Below are 12395 nucleotides of genomic sequence, written 5' to 3'. Positions count from 1 at the left end.
AAAATAATATTTTGTCATGCTTTGTGATCATGGGGAGGAAGTGAGCAAAATTAAGAGAATTTGGGCGGAGGGTTGAAGGTAAGGTGGAGAGCAATGGGAGGAATTAAGGAAGAATTAATGAATTAATACTTAGTAGGTGGACAAGGAAATGAGTTTAGCTACAATGGGAACCCATATCGCTAGCGGGCGTAGGAGATGATCTATATTCAGGTTGGTAACTACCATATGGCAACTCGTGGCATTCCGCTCACTGAGCCACCAGCAAGTGGTAGTGGAACCTGGAACATGCCAGATTGCTGGTCGAAGATGCAAATACGACTATTGTTGTCTCAAAAAACAGCAAATAGCCATTTAGCCTGTTTTTGGAATTCATTAAAAGAGGTTCTCTCATGCTTCCATTGTGAGCCTTAGCTTACTTTATGATGGCACCTGTGTCTAAGTGTGATTTTAGTTTGTATCCAACAACAGGTTTCCGCCATTTCTGATCTCTTATCAAACACTCCCGGCAAACAACACTTTGGGGCAGATTTGCCACCTTTTCACTCAGCGCATTGCAGCAGCCGCAAATGCTGCACTGCACTCAGTGAAAAGGAGAGAGCAGGAGAGTGCCTACATTTTTCAAATATGGCACTCTCCTCCCCTTTCCCTAGCGCCGGCGCTGAAATCAGCTCCCGTGTGCCACCTGAGACACCTTTGCCCCATGGTGCAAGAGTGTCTCTGTGAGTCTAGCATATGTTTTGTACTGGGAGGATACGCTTCCAGTACCAAATACTATGCATAGACTGACTTAAACCATTTCCCCTCTTTGTATGTGTGCTGTAAAGTACAGCACAAGCATAACGTTGGAAAAGGAAGAACTTAAAGCATTTCTCCTTCCTCATGCCTACTTCAAAAGGGCACAGTTTCCTGATGCTAAACCCTGTCTACTTTATTTAGTAAATTGATTTTAGTGTCAGAACCTGCATGGAAATGGCCATTCTCCACCCATGGTATGCCCCCCTTGGCGCTAAGTAATGTAAAGCAACGCTATAGGCTAGCCCGCATTACTGTCACACTATTTCCAGCGCTAAGCAAGTTTAGAACTGAAAAGTAAATTGGAAAAAAAGATTTTGTGCTGATTTGCATCACTTTTGTGACATGATCATATAGTAAAATCTTAGTATATCCCCCCTTTAAGTCATAATCGTTGATGAAGAATTTGGTAGGTGAGGTGTTTCCTCTCATTATTTTAATGATCCTACAGGATAGAGTTCCACATACAGGCACGAATGGTCCCTGAGCTTTCACACTATGTGGTGAGGTTAGTTTTGACTTAATAGGAGGACATGTGAAATCTACACATTAAAACTTCTTATGTTCTTCTTTGATGGTAAATAATAAAAGCCCTGGAGCTTTCTTGTCTTTGATAATGTGCACCATGTACATAGCTGCCTACGAGGCCTGTGTGTTGTGCACCCTGGGGCTTCCTTGTCCTGAGGGTGGGAACCCTGTATTTAGCTGTCTGAGTTCAGTGCATCAGAAATCCTGGAACTTCCTTTTGTTGGAGAATGTAAACCAAGCATCTAGATGTCTATGAGACCTGTCTATCATGCACCAGTGGGCTTCCTTGTCCTTGAGAATGTGCACCCTGCATGTAACTGTCTGTGAGACCTGTGTATCAGGCACCAGAGGGCTTCCTTGTCCTTGAGAATGTGCACCCTGCATTTAGCTGTCAATGAGACCTGTGTATCAGGCACCCTCCTTGTCCTTGAGACTGTGCACCCTGCATGTAGCTGTCTGTGAGACCTGTGTATCAGGCACCCTCGGGCTTACTTGTCCTTGAGAATGTGCACCCTGCATGTAGCTGTCAGTGAGACCTGTGTATCAGACACCCTGGGGATTCCTTGTCTTTCAGAATGTGCACCCTGCATGTAGCTGTCAATGAGACCTGTGTATCAGGCACCCTGGGGCTTCCTTGTCCTTGAGAATGTGCACCCTACATATAGCTGTCAGTGAGACCTGTGTATCAGACACCCTGGGGATTCCTTGTCTTTCAGAATGTGCACCCTGCATGTAGCTGTCAATGAGACCTGTGTATCAGAAACCCTGGGGATTCCTTGTCTTTGAGGATGTGCACCCTCCATGCAGTTGTCTATGAGTCCGGTGTATCAGAACCCCTGTAACTTCCTTGTGCTGGAGAATGTAAACCATTTACAAAAAGGGGGTGGTGATGAACAGAGTGTCTGAGTTAAACAGACCACTCTTACCCAGTCCAAAGATCAGGGCTTGATCCATCACCGTTATTTATCTCACTGCCCCATCCCAGCTCAGAACCTGGCTATATGCAAATCAGTCTGTCCCTGGAGAATGTAAACCAAGCATGTAGCTCTGATGCCTGTGCATCTGAATCCCTGTGTCTTTCATAGAGGATTGGAGTAACCCATGTTCCCATACTGCTAGGCCTAGAGACACACCCAGGAACAATTTCTGTATTGAACCATGTTGGCTGCCTCCCATTACGGTGGCGGCTGCTATTTAACAAGGGTGGCAGGGGGAGATAAAAAAAAAACACTTACCTGCAGGCTGGCCGCCTCCTCTCAGTCCTCTTCGGGCATCGACTCCTAGAAGCAGGAAGCACACAGGCTCCCCGAGCCAAACACAACACTGCTGTCACCAGTATGACAGCAGTGTCATGATTTCTCTGAGCGTTGTGGTTCAGCGCTCAGACAGAAACTGGCAGCCTGTGCATGTTCACCACCCAAGCTGTGCAATACAGTCAGGTGGAGAACATGCTATGAGTACCTGCCTAAGTGGCAGGTCCAAGACGGCCGCCCAAACTGTCATACGCACTTAGAGAGTTCGCACCACACCTCCCCCTGCTCTGGCAAGCCCATGCCTGCCGGCACCTAAGCCAGTATGGAAAAATAAAGTAATAATAACATTACAGAGCAGTAGGGCGATGCTCCTTGGCTTTAGTTGGGGAGCAGCCACTATCCCATTACAAATGTGAGTAACCATAGTGCTGTCCTAGCCTGCTGGTGAGCCTACTCTGTGTCCTCCATCTACCACACATCCCCCACTATACACTGCCTAGAGCCTGCAATTGTGTGCCAGCCAGTGACAGATGAACATCCTGTTTGGTAGGATGGGCACAGAGTTATGATAATACTCTAACAAGAAACCAACCTTGAGCAGGACTGCTGATGTGAAATATACAAGCCCCTGGCATTTGTAATCCCCCTTGGGTCTCCACCACAAGGTAGTGCCCTGTTTGTATCTTTAGTTGCTACTGGAACCACATGGAGTCTTTTACTGGTCGCCCCACACTGACACTGAGCCAGGAAGCCCCGGTCACCCAGTGATTTGAGACTTTGTCCAGTTACCTGCGCCTGCCAGTTCCCACTTAGTAGTTTTCAGTTCACCTTTGGGTGATTATTTTTTAGATGTGTCATGGACGTTGCAGTTTCCACCAGCACCCACTGAGTTACTTGCTCTAAGACAGGTCTTCTGAAACAGGGGCAAAAGGCGAGCAGGTTTTTTCTACATTGCATGGGAGCATGGACTCATACGAAAAATGAATACTTGATCTAGGGGCCCGATTCACAGAACTAACTTAAGACAAAATCCTAAACTTACTACTTTTGGTATTCACAGAAGTTAGGATTTTGTTTTAAGACAGACTTAAGACAGACTTAAGTTAGGATTCTGTCTTAAGTCTGTTTTACGACAAAATCCTACCTTCTGTGAATACCAAAAGTAGTAAGTTTAGGATTTTGTCTTAAGTTAGTTCTGTGAATCAGCCCCTAGGATTGCAAATGATCCATCATCATAGAAGACAACTGCCTATTGTTCCTGATGTGAGAATGATTATAAATACTCCCATCTCTTCAGTGTGCATTGTTGCTGGTACCCTGTTTCCATCAGAGAATCTAGCACTCTTCATACAATTCCTCACGTCTCCCCAGTCATTATGAAAGGTGGCTCTGTCAGGCGGTGCTCTGAAGCTCATTGTCACCAGTACTTACCCATCACCACGAATCTGCAAGAAATCTGTCAAGAGGTGTTGTCATAGCCCATCATTTCAATTTAAGAATAGTATTTAAGAAGCTTTAGTCGATTGCTTTATTGGGCCAGATGTAGGGGGCCATTTACCGACCGGTAAATGGTCATTCCTGATGTGGGTGCCCTATTTAACCGATTCAGTAAATTTACCAAATCGGTAAAATACCGAATCGGTATTTTTACCGATTCGGCAATTTGGAGATGTAGGTGGGACTCTTCTGAGTCCCACAGGCCTTACCGAATCGGCATTTAACCACCCAATCCAATTGGGTGGTAAAATACCGAATCCAGGTGTGCATTCACATGTGTGCATGCACACCTGCGCCATGTGACAGACAGACATGCCCTTAGGGCATGTCTGTGTGCCACATGTCACACGTGCCTGAATTCGGGGTGCTAGAGGGTGTCAAAGTGACACCCCCTGCACCCTTGCAAAAATCGGTATTTACCGAATCGGTAAATACCGATTCGGTAATGCCCATTGATTCCTATGGGCTTCAATGCCCATAGGAATCAATGGGCATTACCGATTTGGTATTTACAGAATCGGTAAATACCGAATCTTACCGATTCGGTATTTACCGATTCTGAATTACCAACATTTCCCCCCCTCTAATTTACCACTTCTTAAATACCGAATCGGTATGATTCGGTATTTTAGAAGTGGTAAATTAGAATTACCTACATCTGGCCCATTGTGTGATATTTGGCAAATCATGTTTGTTTCTCAATTTTGGAATGGTTGGGCTGAAAACGAACCACACATGGAGCAAGTGGCATCCACTGTCTCAATCTCATATATTTAAGGGCTTACAGAAGCCACCACTGCCTGGTCTACATCAGCTTTCACCGGTATCAATAAAAAATTCAGGATTCAAGGCAAAGGCTCTGCGAAGGAGACTGGGCGTAAAACAAATGTTACAACCCAATTACAGTTCAATAAATTAAGTCGAAAGAAGCTTAACTTGCAAGGACCAAGGCCAAACAGAAGGTTAATAGAGGATCTGCAATATCAGCCCAGTCTCCCAAACTAGAAGGCCATTAGCTTCCTCTTCCTTCTGAAGTGGTGAAGGAATAGTCTCATAATATGATGCTACCTTTCAGCACAAATACACACAGCAGTAGCAGGAGGATGGCAACATGTGTATTCATTCCCTGGAAACAACATTGAAGTTCTGTACTCACAAATTCCTCATCTGTTTTAGACGTTTTTATGTCTAGAATAGATGCAGCTTTAGTTGTTCACTAACCCCTTGTAATCAGAAAAAACTCAGAAATTAAAGATAAATATATATACATAAATAGTTTTTTTCCATCAGCCTTTTCAATCATTGGTCTGTTCAACTGTCATTCACCTTTCCATTCGCCCTACCACAGTATACAGGTTGGGGCAATAGGTCAGCCCACTTCAACCATTGGCTCTCTTGCACTGTGAATTACATTACTTCTCAAGATCACATTTGCACACCCACCCACAAGTCAGTGGTGTAATGCAAAATTATGGGGCTCCCCTGCAGAAGGTGACAGGGGACTCAACACTCCCACATCTCCTAAATTTCCACAGGATTTAGACTAGATGACCCCCATATATATTTTATCAAGTAACCCCCCCCCCCCGCCCCCTCAATTGCACATATAACATCACTCATTAAGAAAAAAAATCTATTTTATTGATTTTGTTCTTTTATTACAGACCGTTTATGTATGCAGGTATTGTTGGAAATTCTAGTTGACACATTAGATATGGTATATGCACATTAAGATGTCCCCACTGCATACCCAAGACAGTATAAATGCTGCGAAAACAAAAACTTTTAGGTGCAGTTGCAATTTGTGTCCAATAAACAAGTGAAAGAAGAGAGGAGGGTCAAAATGTCACGACGATTACTATTAACGTACAGTTCTAATTGTCCTTTAGACTATACACGTTATTACATGTGTACTTCTGTTTGTTCTTACATGTGTTAACATACAGAAAAAGTGATAGTACTGGTACTTGTAAATGGCTATGCGACATTAACAGATTAACAAAATAATTCAAAAAAGTTGCATAAACTAACAAAAAAAGAAAACTTGCGTTACAATTGCTCAGCCCACAGTGCCTCCCCGCTTTCATGTATAGTTTTGTATGTTACTCTGACAGCTGATGACTACTAGCTATCCTTTTACTTCTGAAGTGCGTGGTAGTACACTGGTACAATCAGCATGTACTTGCCAGTAAAAAGGTGTTGTGGTGTATACGCTATCCCAACTTGCATGCATGTTAGCTACCCACCGAGTGTGCATCAGGGGAGTCCCGGGTTGTCATGTCTGTATTTGTTTGCCACTCATTATAAAGAGTGTCCCAGTATGTTGCAATGGAGAACCTTACACAGTCCCAGGGTTTCTTCGCGCCTAATGGAGAGACTTTCCGCCTTGGCCCCTGCAAGCATTGAGCTCCGCCAGGCCTTTATATGGGGGGGGTCTGGTGCTTTCCATCTTTTAGTTATCAGCCTCTTGGCGTCTATCAATCCCAAGTCTAGGAATCTGAATGTGACCTTCGTGTTGGGTGTCCTGCTGAATTTGTGCAACAGGTAGGTTGGCCAATCGAAAGGCAGCTCCTGACCAGTACAAATGTGTAATATTGGGGCCACTTCACTCCACTATGGGCCCACCCTGGTACAGCTCCAAAGCATGCGCACCTCAGACATTTAGGATCTTTGCGACGGAAATATTGATTAATTTGTGCAGGTGTGAGATATGCCCTATGAACTATATATAACTGTATTTGCCGGAAGCGCATATTTCTGGGTATGCGTGCCAGGCTCTCAAGCACCTGAGCCCACTCCATATCCATATCCATAAACGGGTGACCCAGGTCTCGCTCCTATTTATGACGGGGTGAATCCAAGCTAATCGCTGCATGAGTTCTGAGTTAGGCTGCAAACCAGCACATTAGGTGCCTGCCCTGTCCCATGACCTGTAAGTACTGCATGGTGAGATGTGCTTGTGGCTCTGTGGTGATGTCACCCCATTTGGCTGTGAGAGAGGCTATCAGTGAACAATGGGCTAGAAATTGCCCTGATAGGAGCCCCTCTTCCTCTACTAGCGATGCATATGGTATGAGCGCCCCCTTGCGATATAGGTCCCCGAGTCTTTGGAGGCCTTTTTCCTGCCATCCCCTGACTGCTGGCTCAGTAAGTACTGCCAGCCCAAAGGGGATCACATTTCGCATTATGTAGCGATTCCTGTGAAAGCATCTATAGGCCACAGCAAGCAGCAAGGGTTCTGGCGGTCTCAATGTTGCGCCCGGATGGAAGAGACTAACTATTCGCTCCAGAGGGTAGGGCGGCTGTGTAGTTGCAGTATCTGCACAGTGATGATCTGATAGCACCACGCTATCCACTGCAGCTGAGAGGCCAGGTAGTAAAGCTCGAAACAAGGAGCCACCAACCCTCCTTGGTCCATCGGTAAGTGTAACTTTTTCAATGCCATTCTATGCCTGGCGCTGCTCCAGATAAAGTCTCTGATCTATTTTTCAAAGGTGGTGAAGAAGGAGGCTGGGGTGTATACCTGCAAATTTGTGAAATAGTATAAAAGTCTTGGGAGTATCACCATTTTAGTGAGTGCTACCCTACCCATTACAGCTAATGGCAGTGTATTCCAAAACTGCATCTGCGATTTGATGGATGTCACCGCCCTTCCCAAGTTCCCATTAAAGAGATCATTTGATTGGCGGTAGATCTGAATTCCCAGGTAGCAGAACTTGTCTGCCTTTCACTGCACCCGTTTGTCTCTCATGACAAGACCCGGTTCTCGGAGTACCTCCTTGAATGAGTAGATGCCACATATGACAGCACTCATGACATGGTCAGTGACATCACTGATGGCATCTCAAATGACATCACTGATGACATCATCCAGTGACTGTGAGTGTTTTTAAAATGTTTATGAGGGTTAAATATATATAACAAGGTGTATGAATCAGTGGGTGTATGAATGACTGTATGGATGGCTCAGTGGGTGTGTGACTGACTGTATAAGTGAGTGATTAGGTGTCTCAGTGAATCTATGGGTGAGTGACTAGTTGTGTGAATATGTGTATCTGCCTGTCACTTGATGTCTAAGTGGGTGTATGTGTGTGTTAGTGGGTATGTGAATGGCTATATGGGTGTTTGATTGGTTGTCTGACTACCTCTATGGTTTTCTGGGTGTCTGTGTTTGTGTGTGAGGAGGTGTGCCTGCCTGTATGTATGAGTGAGTGGTTGAGTCAGTGCCTGTATGGGGTACTGTGTGCATGTGTGAGACGTTGTATGGGTGAGTGAGTGTCTGTATGGCTGTGTTGGTGATTGAGTGCATGTGTCTGTATGGGTGAGTAACTGGGTATGTGAAAGGCAGTATAGGTGAGTGAAGGGGTATATGAGTGACTGTATGCGTGAGTGAGTGAATGTGAGAGTGGCTATATGGATGAGTGCATGTTTCTGTCAGTGACTGTATAGGTGAGTGAGTATGTGTTGTTATTTGTATGAGTAAGTAAGTGCATGTGTGTGTAATGGTTTGGGTGAGAAGTGGCTTTGTGGTTCACTGTATGGGTGAGTGTCTAGGTGTGTGAGTAGTTCTATGGGTAGCCCAATCGTGAGTGCCTGTATGGGTGTATGAGTGGATATGTCAATGGCTGTATTAGTGAGTGAGTGGGTGTATGAGTGGCAGTGTGGGTGAGCGAGTGGCTGTGTGTGCAGATCTATGAATCAGTGAATGGGTGTGTAAGTACTGGTTTGGCTCTGTGAATGGGTCTGTAAATTGTTGTGTGGGTGTGGCAGTGGATTCTATAGGGGTCTGAGTGGGTGCATCAGAGATGCTGTGGATAATGTCATCACTGATGTAATCAGTGATGTCATTTGAGAGGTCATCAGTGATGTCACTGACCATGTCATGAGTGATGTAATATGTGAGATCATAAGCAGTGCATTGCGGGGGAGCAAACTATAATTAACTCAGCTAACTATAATGGCTGAATTTCTCTGGTTTTGTATGAGTAAAATCTGACCCTAACTATTACGTCCCTGTAACCTTTGTTTTTGCTAGCGAAATTTTTTTTATATATATATATATATTTGCTTACTTATATCTTTGGTCCCTTTTGATGAATCTTCCTCAAACGTTTGAAAAAAGCACTTTCCTGTCTAGTTTGTGCAGGGAACATTTCAGGGATATAAGTCAAGTGTGGCCCGAGAAAAATAGGGTGTCCCAAAATGCCAAACGCCCATGCATTTTCCAAAGTCTTTAGTCAGAGGCGTTTTCACAAAACCCGCTGAACAGAATAACACCAAATTTGTCAGGAACCTAGATCTTAGTTCGCAGATTGTGCTTTTTCTAATTTGGTGTAAATCCGTTCAATAGTTTTTAAGACATGAAGGTGTCAAGCTATTTGTTTATTTGGATGATTAGGTCCGAGGGACTACCGCAAGAGTATCACAGGAGCGACAGTTCAAAAAAGGAGTGTTTTTATTGGCTCAAGCAGCTTTTTCTACACTGCGCCATCTCGCTCCGGCTGAAGTAAGTCTCCTGCAAGAGCGAGCACTCTGATTGGCTGCCAGCTCCATGAGAAAAATGTTGCCGGCAGCCGTTACATCACTCTAGGACTTAGTCCCCTGTCCTGTAGTTTTTTCCCAAAAATTACATAAGGGGAAGGGTAGGGATACCCCACCGATCTAGGTCCCCTGAAGGGGACCCAGAAGGATCCCCTTGGGGCAATTTTTAAAAAAAAAAAGATGACAGCCACAATGTTTATATATATGTATATGGGGGGGGAGGCGTCAGTAGGGTCTCCTTCTACTGCACTTTTATGGCCCTGGGGACCCCATCCCCTGGGACTGAGTATATTTAAGTAGTGGGAGTGCGCATCCCCCCTTCTGGAACCAATACTGGCCCTAGAGACCCCATCCTCTGGGGACGATTTTGTAAAAATGGGGAGGCAATCACGTGGTCCCCCTGTGAAGGCCTCGGGGACCACATCCCTTCAGGACACATTTTTTTAAAGTGGAGGGGGTTTACACAGCCTCATTATCTGAGCCTTAAAAAGGCCCTGTGGACCCCATCCTCCTAGGCCGGCTCACTTACTGTGTCCCGCGAAGCCCTCCCAGGACAAAGCAGTGTCTGTGCCTGCACTTGGCTGGCAGGGAAACATTTGTAGGCTCCCATCTTGCTGGAGCATTTTTTAATCTCCTGCCAAACAGAAGCAAGCACTTTTGGCCCGATTTGCAAAGGTTCTCCGCACTCATGGCAGAAGCCCTGCAGTAATGGCGGGTCCCTACACTCATGCCGGCACCTCCGCAACGAGAAACTGTAATGTGGAGGTCCCACCACGGCTGTGGGGTCTCTGCCACGATAGTGGAGTCCCTTTGTGAATCGAGCCCTCATTCTGCTCCCAGCTGGCGGGAAATTTGAAAACGCTCCTGCCGGTTGGGAGCAGGCTTGTTATCTGTTTCCCAGCCCACACTGATGCGGGCATGGAAACAGAACACACATTACTCCTGCTGTGAGTGAGCATGCAAAAAGCAGCTGTTCCTGCCGAATGGAAGAAATGCTGGGTTCTGTGCCATGCAAGGAGCCAGCTAGGGCTGCAGGACAATCGGACTCCCCTACAGCCCCCAAAGTGTTGTTTGTGGCTTCCCCTGGACCAGGGCACCCAGTGGAGGAAGGCCCCAGGGCTGGGGTCCCTGAGGTCATATTAGGCTGGGAAAAGAGTGGCAGCCCTCCTCTCCTTTTAAATGAGGCTAACCCCAGGGGATGGGGTCCCTAGGGCATAATAAGGCTCGGTGGGGGTAATGTGGCCCACTTCACCTTTTTAATGTCATGTGGCCCCAGAGGATGGGGTCTGCAGAGCCAAATAAAGCTCGAGGAAGAGGTCCATACAGCCCCCCACCCTTTTGAAAAAATAGATCGCCCATGGGATGGCGGTCCAAGAGCCAAAATAGGTTTGGGGAGGGGGGGCATGTAGCCCCCTTCCACTTTGAAAAAATGGACAGCCCCAGGAGATGGATCCCCTGGTTCCAATAAGGCTCAGGGAGGGAGGCCAGCTCATTCCTGGAAAGTTTCAGGGTGATGCATCAAGTGGGGGCTGAGAATGTAGCAGGATACCAAAACAGGTGTTCCCTATTCATTTTTCCATGTGAAAATTGAACAGCGATACCGCAAAAACTGCTAAACGTATGTGTCAGAAAGCTAGATCTTGGTCCAGAAAGCATGTTTTGTGATTTAGTTTAAATCCGTTCAGTAGATTATGAAAAAAAGGCTCAAAATGTATGTATATATTAAGCTACGCAGGATCCATGGAGCCTACATATCTCAAAATGAAATTTGATTGGCTTCCACCACATCAACATTTATGAGGCAGCAGCCATCTTAGGACTCAGGACTCAGTTTCATATCCTGAAATATTTTATTTTTTTAAGTTATAAGTGGCAGTGTAGGCATACCATTTCCTTTATGCCAGGTGGGGGGTTGGTCTCCCTCGAGCCAAACCCATATGTTTTTTTGTAAATGTTGCCACAAATTTGCAGTGGGTCCACAAATCCACAGCAATTTAAGATTTCAAAAAACTGGTTCATTAAAGAAAGAAAATCTCTCCTGGGGAGGGGGTTTGCAATACATTGCTTAGGCGAGGGAAGTCAGGCACTGCTTATGACCTCACATATTACATCACTCATGACGTGTTCTATGACATCATTAATACCATCACTATAACATTCGAAATTACATCATTGATGGCACCAGTGCACATGTCAGGAATGTGAGTTATAGTTTAGGGCACAAGTTATAATTACTTGAGATAACTACAACTGGTGAATGTTAGTGATTTTGTTAATTTAAAACGCTGTGATATTTTTACCTACTAACACGTCCCTTTAACCTTTGCTTTTTTCAGGAATATATATACCTACTTCTACACATAAACATGTGCTTATGTGATTTTAAAAAAAGGTTACCTGCATGGTAGTCTCCTGTGTTGTAAAGTACCTGAAAACATGCTTTATTAAGACTGCCTGGTAAAGGTACCACATGGTAAAGGCTGCATGGTAATGGCAACATACTGTTATTAGTTTTTAATATCACTTTGCCTGTGAAATCTACTCCAAGACACACAAAACATGATGGGAGGAATGCATGCTATTTGTTTAACCACTGACAATTGCTCAGGTAGCTGTCCAACCCCTCATTGTTTTGCCCACTCCCCCACCTCAGATGAGACCCAGCCATATGCAAATTAGTCTTGGTTGTGCTTCAATAGGAATGGTTCAGCCCTAACTACAAAGCTCAGCTCACTGTGTTATAGGTTCTATCTACAGATGACTGACATAAGGCTTTCAATCACA

Source organism: Lissotriton vulgaris, chromosome 1_1, assembly GCF_964263255.1.
Source record: "Lissotriton vulgaris chromosome 1_1, aLisVul1.2, whole genome shotgun sequence".
Taxonomy (NCBI): domain Eukaryota; kingdom Metazoa; phylum Chordata; class Amphibia; order Caudata; family Salamandridae; genus Lissotriton; species Lissotriton vulgaris.
This window is presented reverse-complemented; position numbering follows the sequence as displayed.